Here is a 13,849-nt window from a genome sequence, read left to right on the forward strand (position 1 = left end):
CGCAAAAAAGCGGAAAAGCCTTTCTTTTTGTTCTCATTTTTTTGGCTTTTTCGCAATTCTTGCGAAAAAGCCTTTCTTTTTGTTCTGATTTTTTTTCTTTCTTCCTCTTCCTCTTCTTCTTCCACTTCTTTTTTGCACAAAATCCCATAGACTTTGTACACGTTTTTTCTACACGCCACTTTTGGCCTTAAAACAATTCCGATTTTCTTCAAACCTGGCACATACTTAGAACATCACCTGCAGATGTGTGCCGAATCATTACGTCATGCTGACGTCATCACACGATTTATTATATAATTTTGAATATTTAATTTTTCCCATAGACTTTGTACACAGAAATTTAAAAAAAAATGTCAATTTTCAAAGGGCATTTTCGACTCTTTGCCAGTAATTCATTTACACCACTCTTTGTCCAAGCAAAGACCCTAATTCAAACAACATTGTGTAATGATGAAGTCATGATGACGTCATCCGGTGTTTATTTATAGGCAATTAAATTGTGACACTTTTAATATTTAAAAATGCATAAGAAATCAACCGTACGCGTCCGCAGCATTCTGTTGCCGGCAAGTGGTAGATTAGGTTGATTTCATTCAGTGTGCGTGAAATCACATGACCCTTGCTTCCGGTCGAAAGAGGCCAAAACCGGAAGTGGCTTATTATTTGAAAGTGGTAATAGATATGAACTTGCTTTTAACGGTGTTAGTCTCTTGGCTGATAGTATTGTTCAAATTATCTACCGATGACGTCATGCAATCTTCGAGCGCCCTCTCGCGACAGGTTAAAAATTAGCAAAAATGTATTTTGAACAGATGTCTGTGGCGAAGTTTGTCGGAATCGCCTAAATATTGGTGTATATGATGACCTTGACCCACTTAAGACGTGTGCGAAGTTTGAGGTGAATGACGTCATCAGACCGGAAGTTATTATAAAAAGACCTTTTTTCATTTGAAAATTCCTGAAAAATCAACCATGGCAGTTTTTATGTTAGTTTTTACTTTAATTGTCGATTTAAGGGTAGGTCTAAAACATTTCAAAGTTTCGAGGCGATAAGCGAACTCGAACATACCCTGCGCACGCTTAAAACTTCACGTTGACAATACCTCTGCTTCAAAACATGCACAGGACAGGACGTCCACAATGTACATGTACTTGCACGTACGTTGTACATAGGCACATACATCGTATGTCAGTCAGCCTGCAGCGCACGTGTTGCTGAGGTCAAATCCTGTCCACAGTGACCGTTTTAGCCGATTTTCGGCTAACTTTGACAGATTTTATGTTCATGCATGCGTATAGACAGGGACGTATTATAACACTTTTGGCATTAATCTTTGTCAGATATCATTGAAGGTTGGCATAAGCATAGTCCCTATAGCCAAGATGTGTCCCAAGGAGTGTCGTCATGGTGACGTCATCAAGTGATTTATTATGGATTTATGAATAATTAATTGTTCTCATAGACTTTGTACACAGCTTTCTCCACAAGTCTTTCCCTATACAACACTGATATATCTTACTGAGTAGTTCTGAACTTCGGCCGAGAATTACTATGAGAAGGAAAAAGAAATCGTTTTTTTTACGTTTGCCATTTGATTGAAAATATTCCCAAGAGTCAGAATATCAAGTAATATTTTATAAAAATGTTTCAGTTTAAAGGCAAATCACGTATTTAAAGGTGCAGTTTCTCTGCTGTGGGATTTTTAACCCATTGACTTTGTATACGTTTTCAAGCCACCATTTTTATAACTTGGCGATCTGGAATTGTCATCAAAGTTACAGCCAAGGAAGACCCTCATACAAAAATTATGCCAAGACTATGACATCACGATGACGTCAGCACCTAATTTTTTTATTGATTTTTGAAAATTTACGTACATATTGTGAAGTCTTATATCTACAGAAATGTAAGTCCGATTGGGTTGAAACTTGGTATGTGGCTATACCAGGATGTGTTATAGATTAAAAATGAGGTGACGTCATGATGACGTCATCCTGAGATTTTATATGAATATTAATTTTTTTGGACCTTTTAGCCATATCTCCCGAACGCAACATGCAAAATGCAAAATTCGTTTTTGCATTTGGTCTGTCATGTAATAGCTATTCGCACAAAACTTGCAAAAAGGTGTGACGTCATCATGACGTCATCAAAATGCGATTTTTCAAAACTCATATAAGGAAAGGTCCAATTGTCGTGGAACTTGTTGGGTAGGTAGTTAATCATACTATTATGCAAAGTTAGAAGTGACGTCACGATGACGTCATCAAAAATTTTAAAATAATTGTCGATTTTCATAGTGCGTTTTCGACTCTTTGCCAGTTATTTATTTAGATCACTCTTTGGCAAGGCAAAGACCTTGTACACACACACATACATACATCGTATTGCCGAGGTCAAATCCTGTCCACAGTGACCGTTTTAGCCGAGTTTTCGGCTAACTTTGACAGATTTTATGTTCATGCATATTCAGCGCATATTATTGATTAAAAAAAATCATAATGCGGAAAAGCCCTGTGTTCTGTTTCGACAGACATACAGTTCTAGTTTCTTTCTTCTTCTTCTTCTTCTTCTTCTTTTTGTCGCCTAAATCCCATAGACTTTGTACACGTTTTTTCTCAGTGCCACTTTTGGTATTAATCTTCGTCTTACATCATTCAAATTAAGCATAGTCATAGTCCCTATAGCAAAGATGTGTCCCGAAGATTGACGTCATGGTGACGTCATCGACTAATTTATTATAGATTTTTGAATATTTAATTTTTCCAAAGTTTCAAGGCGATAAGCGAACTCGAACATACCCTGCGCACGCTTAAAACTTCACGTTGACAATACCTCTGCTTCAAAACATGCACAGGACAGGACGTCCACAATGTACATGCACGTACGTTGTACATAGGCACATACATCGTATGTCAGTCAGCCTGCAGCGCACGTGTTGCTGAGGTCAAATCCTGTCCACAGTGACCGTTTTAGTCGATTTTCGGCTAACTTTGACAGATTTTATGTTCATGCATGCGCATAGACAGGGACGTATTATAGCACTTTTGGCATTAATCTTTGTCAGATATCATTGAAAGTTGGCATAAGCATAGTCCCTATAGCCAAGATGTGTCCCGAAGAGTGACGTCATGGTGACGTCATCAAGTAATTTATTATGGATTTATGAATAATTAATTTTTCTCATAGACTTTGTACACAGCTTTCTCCACAAGTCTTTCCCTATACAACACTGATATATCTTACTGAGTAGTTCTGAACTTCGGCTGAGAATTACTATGAGAAGGAAAAAGAAATCGTATTTTTTTACGCCTGTCATTTGATTGAAAATATTCCCAAGAGTTAGAATAGCAAGTTATATTTTATAAAAATGTTTCAGTTTAAAGGAAAATCACGCATTTAAAGGTGCAGTTTTTCTGCTGTGGGATTTTTAACCTATTGACTTTGTACACGTTTTCAAGCCACCATTTTCATAACTTGGTGATCTGTCCTATAACAGTTCTGTAGTCCTATATCTACAGAACTGTAAGTCTGATTGGGTTGAAATTTGGTATGTGGCTAGACCGGGATGTGTTATAGGTAAAATTTTTTTAGGTAGAGCCATGATGACGTCATTCAGAGATTTTATATGAATATTTGAAGTTTTTGACCTTTTAGCCATATCTCATGAACGTAACATGCAAAATTCAAAATTCTTTGTGTATTTGGTCTGTTAGGTAAAAAGGTATTTGCACAAAATATTGAAAAAAAATATCTGACATCATTATGACGTCATAAAAATGCGATTTTTCAAAATACATATAAGGAAAGGTCTGACTGTCATGAAACTTAGTGGGTAGGTAAATAATGGTACTAGTATACAAAGTTTAAAGTGACGTCACGATGACGTCATCGTTTTGTTTTGATAATTTTTAGATATTTATAATTTTATTCTGCTTCCACAAATTGCACACTTTCTTTCATCGGATTGACATTAAACTTGGTTCAAACCAAAATCACAATGACAAAATGTGCATTGAGAAAGGATGACGTCATTGCAGGGCAAGTGACATCATTTGATAAAATTATACTTTAGGAATTATTCTAAGCGTATTGAACAACCTTTAACTGCATGAAGCACTCTGAAAAGTGACTGCAAAAGGACAAACGAAACAAATATTTGTAAAATGCGAAAAAGCCCTGTGTTCTGTTTGCAAACAGACATACAGCTCTAGTTTTTCTTTCTTCTTCTTCTTCTTTTTGTCGCCTAAATCCCATAGACTTTGTACACATTTTTTCTCAGTGCCACTTTTGGTATTAATCTTTGTCATACATCATTCAAATTAAGCATAGTCATAGTCCTTATAGCAGAGATGTGCCCTGAGGAGTGACGTCATGGTGACGTCATCGACTAATTTATTATAGATTTTTGAATATTTAATTTTTCCCATAGACTTTGTACACAAAAATTTAGAAAAAAATGTCGATTTTCAAAGGGCATTTTCGACTGTTTGCCAGTATTTCATTTAGATCACTCTTTGTCCAAGCAAAGACCCTAATTCAAACAACATTGTGTAATGATGACGTCATGATGACGTCATCAGGTGTTTATTTATAGGCAATTCAATTGTAACACCTTTAATATTTAAAAATGCATAAGAATGCGTCCGCAGCATTCTGTTGCCGGCAAGTGGTAGAGTAGGTTGGGGTCTTTATTTCATTCAGTGTGCATGCAATTACGTGACCCTTGCTTCCGGTCGAAAAAGGCCAAAACCGGAATTGGCTTATTATTTAAAAGTGGTAATAGATATGAACTTGCTTTCAACGGTGTTAGTCTCTTGGCTGATAGTTTTGTTTAAATTATCTACCTCTGACGTCATGCAATCTTCGAGCGCCCTCTAGCGACAGGTTGAAAATTTTCAAAAATGTATTTTGAATAGATGTCTGTGGCGAAGTTTGTCGGAATCGCCTAAATATTGGTGTATATGATGACCTTGACCCACTTACGACGTGTGCGAAGTTTTAGGCGTATGACGTCATCAGACCGGAAGTTACGTTAAAAAGACCTTTCCTTTTTCAAAAATTGCTAACAAATCAATCCGTACAGATATAATCTTGAATTGCCCATGAAATGATAGTGTAAACATTTGCCTCAACAGTGCCAAGTTTCCAGCTTGTCAAATTGTTCACACAGTTGACGCGGCGTCGGCAAAAATACCCTTGCGCAAGTTGCGGCAGAGAGCTTTAAAACATGCACAGGACTTCCACATGTATAGCACGTACACGTGGCTTTGAAACGTCGTACAATGTACATTACGTCCCTTCATTCTCGCCAAAAGAGGGCAGTACATAACTTTAACGGTAGTACGAGCGCACAGGCATTGACTTCGTGCACGTTTTTTCTGGCCTCCACTTTTGGCATTAATCTTTGTCATACATTATTCAAAGTCAGCATACGCATAGTCCCTATAGCAAAGATGTGTCCCGAAGAGTGACGTCATGTTGACGTCATCAAGTAATTTATTATGAATTTATGAATAATAAATTTTTCCCATAGACTTTGTACACAGCTTTCTCCACAAGTCTTTTTCTGTACAACACTGATATATCTTACTGAGTAGTTCTGAACTTCGGCCGAGAATTACTATGAGAAATCGTATTTTTTACGCTTTTCCATTTGATTGAAAATATTCCCAAGAGTCAGAATATCAAGTAATATTTTATAAAAATGTTTCAGTTTAAATGCAAATCAGGTATTTAAAGGTGCAGTCTTTCTGCAGTGGGATTTTTGCCCATTGACTTTGTACACGTTTTCAAGCCACCATTTTTATAACCTGGCGATCTGGAATCGTCATCAAAGTTACAGCCAAGGAAGACCCTCATACAAAAATTAATTATGCCAAGACTATGACGTCATGATGACGTTATCACCTAATTTTTTTGTACACGTTTTTACAACACTGTTAAACTAGAGCCGAAGCAGCTGAATCAAACATTTGATTCAAACATTGCACATGCAAAGTCAGGGACGTGTTATTGATGAAAACAATCATAATGCGGAAAAGCCCTATGTTCTGTTGCAAACAGACATAGATCTCTAGTTTTATATGGATTTATTTCTTTTGGAAGATAATATATCTCACAGACGCTACATGCTAAATTTAAAAATTATTGTACCATATACTTTGAAACGTTGTACATGCATTGTCTGGGACGAAAAAAAGCATAATGTTTAAAAGCCCTATGTTCTGTTGCAAACAGACATAGATCTCTAGTTGGCCTTTCTCTCTGTTAAGATTTTTCTTTCTGGTTCTTCTTTTTGTCGCCTAAACCCCATAGACTTTGTGCACGTCTTTTCTCATCGCCACTTTTGGCATAAATCTTTGTCATACATCATTCAAAGTCAGCACAGGCATAGTCCTTATGGCATACTTGTGTCCCGAAGAGTGACGTCATGTTGACGTCATCATGGGTCACGTGATGTCATTTTAAAGATTTCTAGATTTAATCTTTGAAAATCAATATAAAACCAACCGTGAGAGACCTGAACTTGATTTTTGCGGGAATTGATATAATAATCCAGGGTCTTTATTTTATCTCGTGTGCATAAAGTCACATGACCCTTCCTTCCGGTCCAAACCGGAAGTGGCTTATAATTTAAAACTGGAAAAAAATGTCCAAACCGGAAGTGGCTTATAATTTAAAACTGGAAAAAAATGTCCAAACCGGAAGTGGCTTATAATTTAAAACTGGAAAAAAATGTGAACTTGCTTTCAACGCTGCTAGTCTGTGGTTAGGTTGTAGTTCACAAAAATATTACAGGTGACGTCATAAAATGTTAGAGCGCCCTCTAGCAACAGGTTGAAAAATGTTTAAAATGAATTTTTAGTTGATGTCTGTGGCAAAGTTTGCGGTAATCGCTTCAAAATGAGGGTATATAATGACTTTAATGCAAACAACACCTGTGCGCGAAAAAAAAAATGATAATGTCATCAGACCGGAAGTAAGAATGAAAAAACCTCTTTTTCTTTGAAAATTCCTAAAACTCTACCCTGATAGTAATATTCTTGAATTTTTCTTCAACACACTCTAAGGGTAAGTCTAAAACTTTCCTAGGTTTGGTGGCAAAAAAGCGTACTTGGACATGCCTTGCAGCACACTTAAAATTCAGGTTGACCACACCTACGCTTTAAACATCGTATAGCACGTACATGTACAATGTACACTACGTCCCTTCATTCTCGCCAAAAGAGGGCGCTGCATAACTTTAACGGTTGCGTTTATATGTCGGTGGTTGTACCACAGACGTACATACAAACACATGCTGTGGGTTGTACGCAGGCTAGGCAAGGCAGTGTAACCGAGCGGCACAGAGCCTGATCATGTACAGGAAATTTCTCTTTTTGCGTTGCCAAAACACCTTCACGTGGCGATTTGTTTTATCCAGTTCACCAGGCATTAAGAACATTCTGCCGAGTTGTATAACAAGGACGATAAAAAAATATTGTGCCTTTCGGTACTTTTAATGAGTGTAATACATATTCACGTTTTCAAAAACTTCCAAATTTTTCCTCACCGTGTCTGCTAAATGGTACGGTACCGTCTATATTTTAACATAAATTTTTAACGGTGTTCTGCCCATGAAAGTTCCATTGTCTGGTTCCCATTCTACAGCTGCAAACGCAAAATAACGTCGAACGACGATTTTTTATTCCAGTATGAAATCTTAAAAACTTTTACGCGATCAAAATACTCACAGCGCGTTAAAAAAATACAACAGTACACCGTGTTAAGTGAATGGCGCCCCCATTCGCCAAGTTAATGTGGTGTAATTCAGAACCATGACCATTCAGGTATTGACACTTGCGAGTTGGGAACAATAGTTATCATATGTAAATTATATCCTCACCATTTCTGGTATTCTTTTTAATTGTTGACTTGTTTTGGAAATAAAACAAATTACAATAGTACAGCATGTGCATACCTTTGTTTTGTTTTGTTTGATTAATAGAAAATTCTTACTTAACAGTCAGTCTTCACAAATATGCATATTTTAAATTCCTATATCAACAGAACTATAAGTTCAATTGGGTTGAAACTCAGTATGTAGGTAGACCGGGATGTGTTATAGGTAAAAATTGAGGCGACGTCATCGTGCGATTTTATATGCATTTTTAAAGTTTTGGACCTTTAAGCCATATCTCACGAACGCAACATTCAAAATTCAAAATTCCCTTTGTATTTGGTTTGTTAGGTAATAGGTACATGTATATGCACAAATTTTTGAAAAATGTGTGACGTCATCATGACGTCATCAAAAATGTGATTTTTGAAAACACATATAAGGGAAAGTCCGATTGTCATGAAATTTAGTGGATAGCTAGATAATGGTACAAGTATGAAACAATTCAAAAGGACGTCACCATGATGTCATCGGTTGATTTTAATTTTTTTTTTTAATATTTACAATGTCATTCCGCTTCCAAAATTTAACACTTTCTTTCACCTGATTGACTTCAAACTTGGTACAAACCAAGGCTACAATGCAAAAATGTGCATTGACAAGTGTTGTCAACATGACGTCATCGTAGGGCATGTGACGTCATCATAAAGGGTCACTTTTCAAAGTCTCATATTGAGAATACTATCAGTCCCAATGGGTCAAATTTTGTATGAACGTAGTCCGATGCGTCTGATTTAATATGGACTTATTTCTTTTCGACGATAATATATCTCAAAGACCCTACAAGCTACATTAGAAAAATTCTTGTAATTCTTGTAATGCGGAAAAGCCCTATGTTCTGTTGCAAACAGACGTAGATCTCTAGTTGTATTTGTACTTGTTGAGGGAGAGGGGGGAAGGGGTGTGCTCTTATGAGCATTGAGAGAGGGGGTGGAAGGAGAAGGGGGCTAGCTGTGAGACAGCTGTTGGTGTAGATTGTAAAAGGTTCACTTGCAAATTGATATCTATTTGGGCAAAACATACATCAATCAAAATCTGTATTTGGTGGCAAGGGAAGGGGCCGGGCGTAGCTGGGTGGGGAGGACTGGACATCATTTAAATAAATGGAAGCACTTCAATCAGAGGACAATGGATATGGCCATTATTATTCATTGCGGCTTGCAAACAATTGATTTTTGACGACTTGACAATGATTTCCGACAAAGGCAAGTTATTGGTGGGTGGTCACATCCCACCCTCAACCCCAAGCAATGCCCCGGGGCAGGGGGGGGGGGGCTGTGAAAAGGAACTCTGTGTAATTTCTTAAGTGTTCACTTGCAAATTATTTATTTACATGTACATTTGTTTCGTTATGCAACATACCAGATCTAAATTCAGTGGCAAAGGGGGAGTGGGTGGGGCCTAGCTGTTAGTGGGGGGACTATACTACCTACTTTTTATCCACTGGTCTAACAATGATACACATTGTGATTCTGTTTGTAAAAATGTGCTAGATTCAGGAACAATTCCCATTATACAAGTTAGTACTCAAAACAAAGGAAACAAATTAAAATACACTTTTTAAGGTTTTTGTGAAAATTACCATTGTTGGAGTGCTACTGCACAAAGGATATACCTAACCCAAGATTTTCTCACCAGATATGAAAAGACCAATGTCTGAACTAACCATAGCCAAAGGGAAATTATTCTGAGTGCCCTGGCAAATGGCATTTTGGAGGGTTAAATTACAGATGTAAAACAGCTCTACAACACAGCTTTGGTTTCTATGCAGTTTGTTTATTACACCGCGTTTACACTAGATCCCGCAAGGGGGATCCGAGGGGCATCCGATCCGGCAAGGAGGATCGAAGTCCGCTTAACCCATAGAGCTATATTAAATTACTAGAGCGCTAACACTGTGTACAAAGTAATGCCTGCTGGGCGCATCCATGTTTTTGCACAAACCTATGCAGACCTAGAAATTGTATACGGATTTTGTACGGCTATTTGCATATCTGCGTTTGTATTCCATGCCGGTGCGTTATTGAAGCCAATACGCCCAATACCGAAACGCACGATCAGCAAATGAGCTTGTCGTTTTGCTCTACGCAAACAGCGCAACGCGTGCGCGTATTTGCTGCAGATGCTTTTTGCCGTCACGTTTTTTTTAACCGTCAATGACGCGCTTAAGTTTGCGTGTGTTCTTCTTGTGCGTTGCATGTAGAGTACACTTTCAAAATTCAAGCCATCTAATTTCATTATGTTCTACAAACACGCACATGAATTCAAAATTATCTGCGCCTGTGATATTTAAAGTGTATAACTTGAAAATTTTGTTGGACTGATGGAGATAGACAACTGTACGATAGTGGTGCAATGCAAGCATCTTTATTTGACCTCCAGTGACCTTGTCTATGGAGTGCCTAGTACCACAGAATAACACAAGTGATCTTGCATGTAATGGAATGCCTTTGATACAAAATGAATGGCTATGAATACTACATCGCTTCCTTATTTTTGGAACACGAAAACAATCGGGAATGCCAAAATTGTTTGTTTTTGGTAAGCGCTGTGTGCTCGTTCAAACAAAGGAGGTTTAGGTCAAAACACGTTATATAAGAGCAAGACAGTTATATGAAGTTTAAGCAGTTACATAAAGTGCAAACAGTTACATGTTCATAAAAATCAAAACGGTTACATGTAAAAATCAGAACGGTTACATGTATATACAAGGTCAAACTGTCATGATTGAAACCAAGTGTTCTCTGGTGTGGGTAGTTCGAGTGGCCAGGTTATTTCACAGTATAGTCTTTGAAACGCGCTGGTGGGTGGCGTGCTCGAGGTGGGTTTCTGCGTGGTGCTTGATTGGGTGTTTGGGTAGGTGTATCCGACATGTCATCCAGGTCAGACTCATCTGAGTCATGTGATGGTTGAGGTTGATCATTGATGCGCTTGAAGCGAGAAATGTTGCGAGTCACTCTGTGAGACCCGCGTCGAGCAGTGATCATGGATCCTCGCGTGTCGGTGACGGTGTAGGGTTGAAGGTGATATGGTGTTTGGTCCTTTGCAACCATACCATTGCGGCGGATGAGAACTGTGTCACCCACTGTGATGTTTTTGTGTTTGGCGTGTTCACCCTTGTCCACGTATGCCTTCATGGCAGCCTTTCGACGTTTGTCTTTGTGTTTGGCGTTGGGATTGGGAGTCGTGCGTGAAGTCTCCGGAAGGTGAGTGCGCATTGGCCTACCGAAGAGAAGTGTTGCAGGAGGGGTGCCTGTGGTCGCGTGTGGGGTTGCGCGGTAGTTTCGAAGGAACTGGAAGAGGGTTTGCTTCCACGGCTTGTGGTCAGCAATGGCGGTGCAATAGGTTTTCTTTAGAGTTTGCATAAACCGCTCAACCTCTCCATTGGCGCGTGGCCAACGTGGCGTGACTGTGCGGTGTTTGAAGCCTAGGTAGTCCGGAAAGTTGGAGAACTCTCCACTGTTGAATGGTGGGCCACTGTCCGTGCGTACGACTTGTGGCACACCGAACGTTGCGAATATGCGATCGAGTTTAGGGATGACTGCGCGCGCATGCTGATGTAGATGAGACGATTTCAATCTCTGGAAATCTGCTGTAGTCATCAATGACGACTAGGATGTGCTCACCAGAAGGGAGGTCACAGAAGTCAACACTGACCTCCAGCCATGGACCGTTGGAGAGCGGCGACATTTGCAGTGGAGCGCGTGTAGTGTCCACTGTCGTGGCTTGGCACGGCAGGCAGTCGCGGATGGTTTGGTCAACCAGACGATCAATGCCAGGGAACCATATTGTTTGGTTTTGGTTATTCCCTGGTGCCCACTCATGGGCGATGTTGATGACTGTTTGCTGGAGAGTTTGGGAACGACAATACGGTGTCCTCAAGCCCCTGCAGCGTAGCGTGGATGATATTCTGGAACACTTCGGCGGCTGAACAAACGCCAAAGTTAAAGCGCTTGTAGCGGCACAGTCCTGCGTGTGTTGAGAAGACTGTAAGATGACGCGACTCTGGGGACAACTCCACCTGGTGGTAGCCTGCGTTAAGATCAAGCTTACTAAACACAGTGGAGCCGTTGACGTCCGCAATGATGTCATCGATGGTGGGGGTTACATGTCGTTCGCGCTTGATGGCTTTATTGACATTACGCATGTCGGCGCACATGCGTATCTCCCTGGGCCGTTTGGGTTTCTCGACGACATGGATGGGCGAGACCCATGGGGTGAGTTCGTCACGCAATTGTTGAGTATAAACACAACCTACCTAGCCACATCCTGTCAGCGTAGAAAAGTCCGTGAAAAATATTTTGTTCTATTAACAAGTCGCCGGTGAGGCCTGCGTGAGTGCTGCGATGGTTCCCAACGCTATTCTGTGCACAGTACATATGCGCGGTTGGTACTCATCCAGAATCAATGGGTGTTTCGTCCACGTGCATGAAATTGGAGATTGTGTAGTCATGGGCCCGTCTTTTGTTTTAGTCCTTAAAGTATTTTTCATTTTAAAATAATTTCTACATTAAGCAGCCTTATTCATATTCTTTGGAATCCATTTTTGGGGGTAAGTTTGAACATTATCCTTGGGTAGAAAATGCGATTTTCTCACGCATTTTCAGTTGATACCAACGTGGTTCAGCATTGCCGCACTACTGCTCGCCATCAACGATTTTTTTCATGTTACGTTTCGTCGTCTTCATCACTATTTTACCCCCAAAGATTCCATAAAAACTTCAAACCCTGGTTGGTTTTATATATTAATTAGTAGTTGGGTGACTCCCGGATCACCGGATTATGTTCTCTTTATTTGGAACGGGTCCCTTAACTACACAATCGCCATGAAATCACTACCCACAACGTGTTCCCAAATCCGATCACTTGTGTAGTCCTGTTTATGCCGATTTTATGTTGTTTTTGTTTCGTGATTTGATTCTCTAAATCTTTTCATATTCCCAGTAAATTTTAGAATTTTTTTGGAGTTAAATACTGCTAAATTCCTACCTCAATGGTATTTTAAACAAGTGCTCTGCAAAGTAACTTAAGCTCCGTTTGGAAGTCATGGGTTCTGTACGTAACGTTACTGCGATATTATTCGTGGACTAGTGTGGACAATGCATGGAGGATGAAGTCAATCAGATGAACAGAAGTGTAAAATTTTGTCAGCAGAATAAATTTTTAAATATTAAAAAAATCATAACAATCAATCGATGACGTTATTGGAATGTCAGTTCGGTATTTTCATATTAGTAACAGCATCTACCTACACAACAAGTTGCAAGACAATGGGACTTACCTTTATTTGTGTTTTAAAAAAAATCGCATATTTGATGACGTCATCGTGACGTTTTCAACATTTTGTGCATATACCCATTACTTAACAAAACTAATACAAAAAGAATTTTGAATTTAGCATGTTTGGCTCAAGAGATATGGTGATAATCTTCAAAACTTCAAAAATCGATAAAAAATCACACGATGACGTCGTGATGACGTCACCTCAATTTTTACCTGTAACACATCCTGGTCTACCTACATACCAAGTTTCAACCCAATCGGACTTATGGTTCTCTCGATATATACGACTTTTAAGATGTCTCGTGACCCCTGGTGACGTCATGATGACGTCACTCTTCTACATGGCTCTCACCTATAAGGTCTTTGTCTATGTTAAGTTACGTTGGAATATGACTTTGTTTTATGTCAAAAGTGGGGGGCTGAATAAAACATGTACAAAGTCTACAGGATCGGGCACCCTAAAAGAACAATAAAAAAGAAAGAAAACAAAAATCTGAACAAAAACAAAGGCTTTTCCGCAAATTGAGGAAAAGCCAAAATATAAGTGGGAAAAAAAAATTATGGACAACATGAGCTGTTTTGGAGTATGTACTCAAAAAAGCTAAAAAAAAAAAAGGGAAAAA

General features: G+C 39.0%; 1 protein-coding gene across 3 annotated transcripts in view; it reads right to left on the bottom strand.

The window, feature by feature from the left end:
• The window catches only part of LOC119723817 (transmembrane and coiled-coil domain-containing protein 3-like), a 100,997-nt gene that overhangs the window by 27,798 nt on the left and 59,350 nt on the right, over positions 1-13,849 (bottom strand). The gene's annotated exons all lie outside the window — the stretch shown is intronic.

This window comes from Patiria miniata, unplaced genomic scaffold (assembly GCF_015706575.1).
Source record: "Patiria miniata isolate m_02_andy unplaced genomic scaffold, ASM1570657v1 HiC_scaffold_17, whole genome shotgun sequence".
In the NCBI taxonomy this organism is placed as follows: Eukaryota; Metazoa; Echinodermata; class Asteroidea; order Valvatida; family Asterinidae; genus Patiria; species Patiria miniata.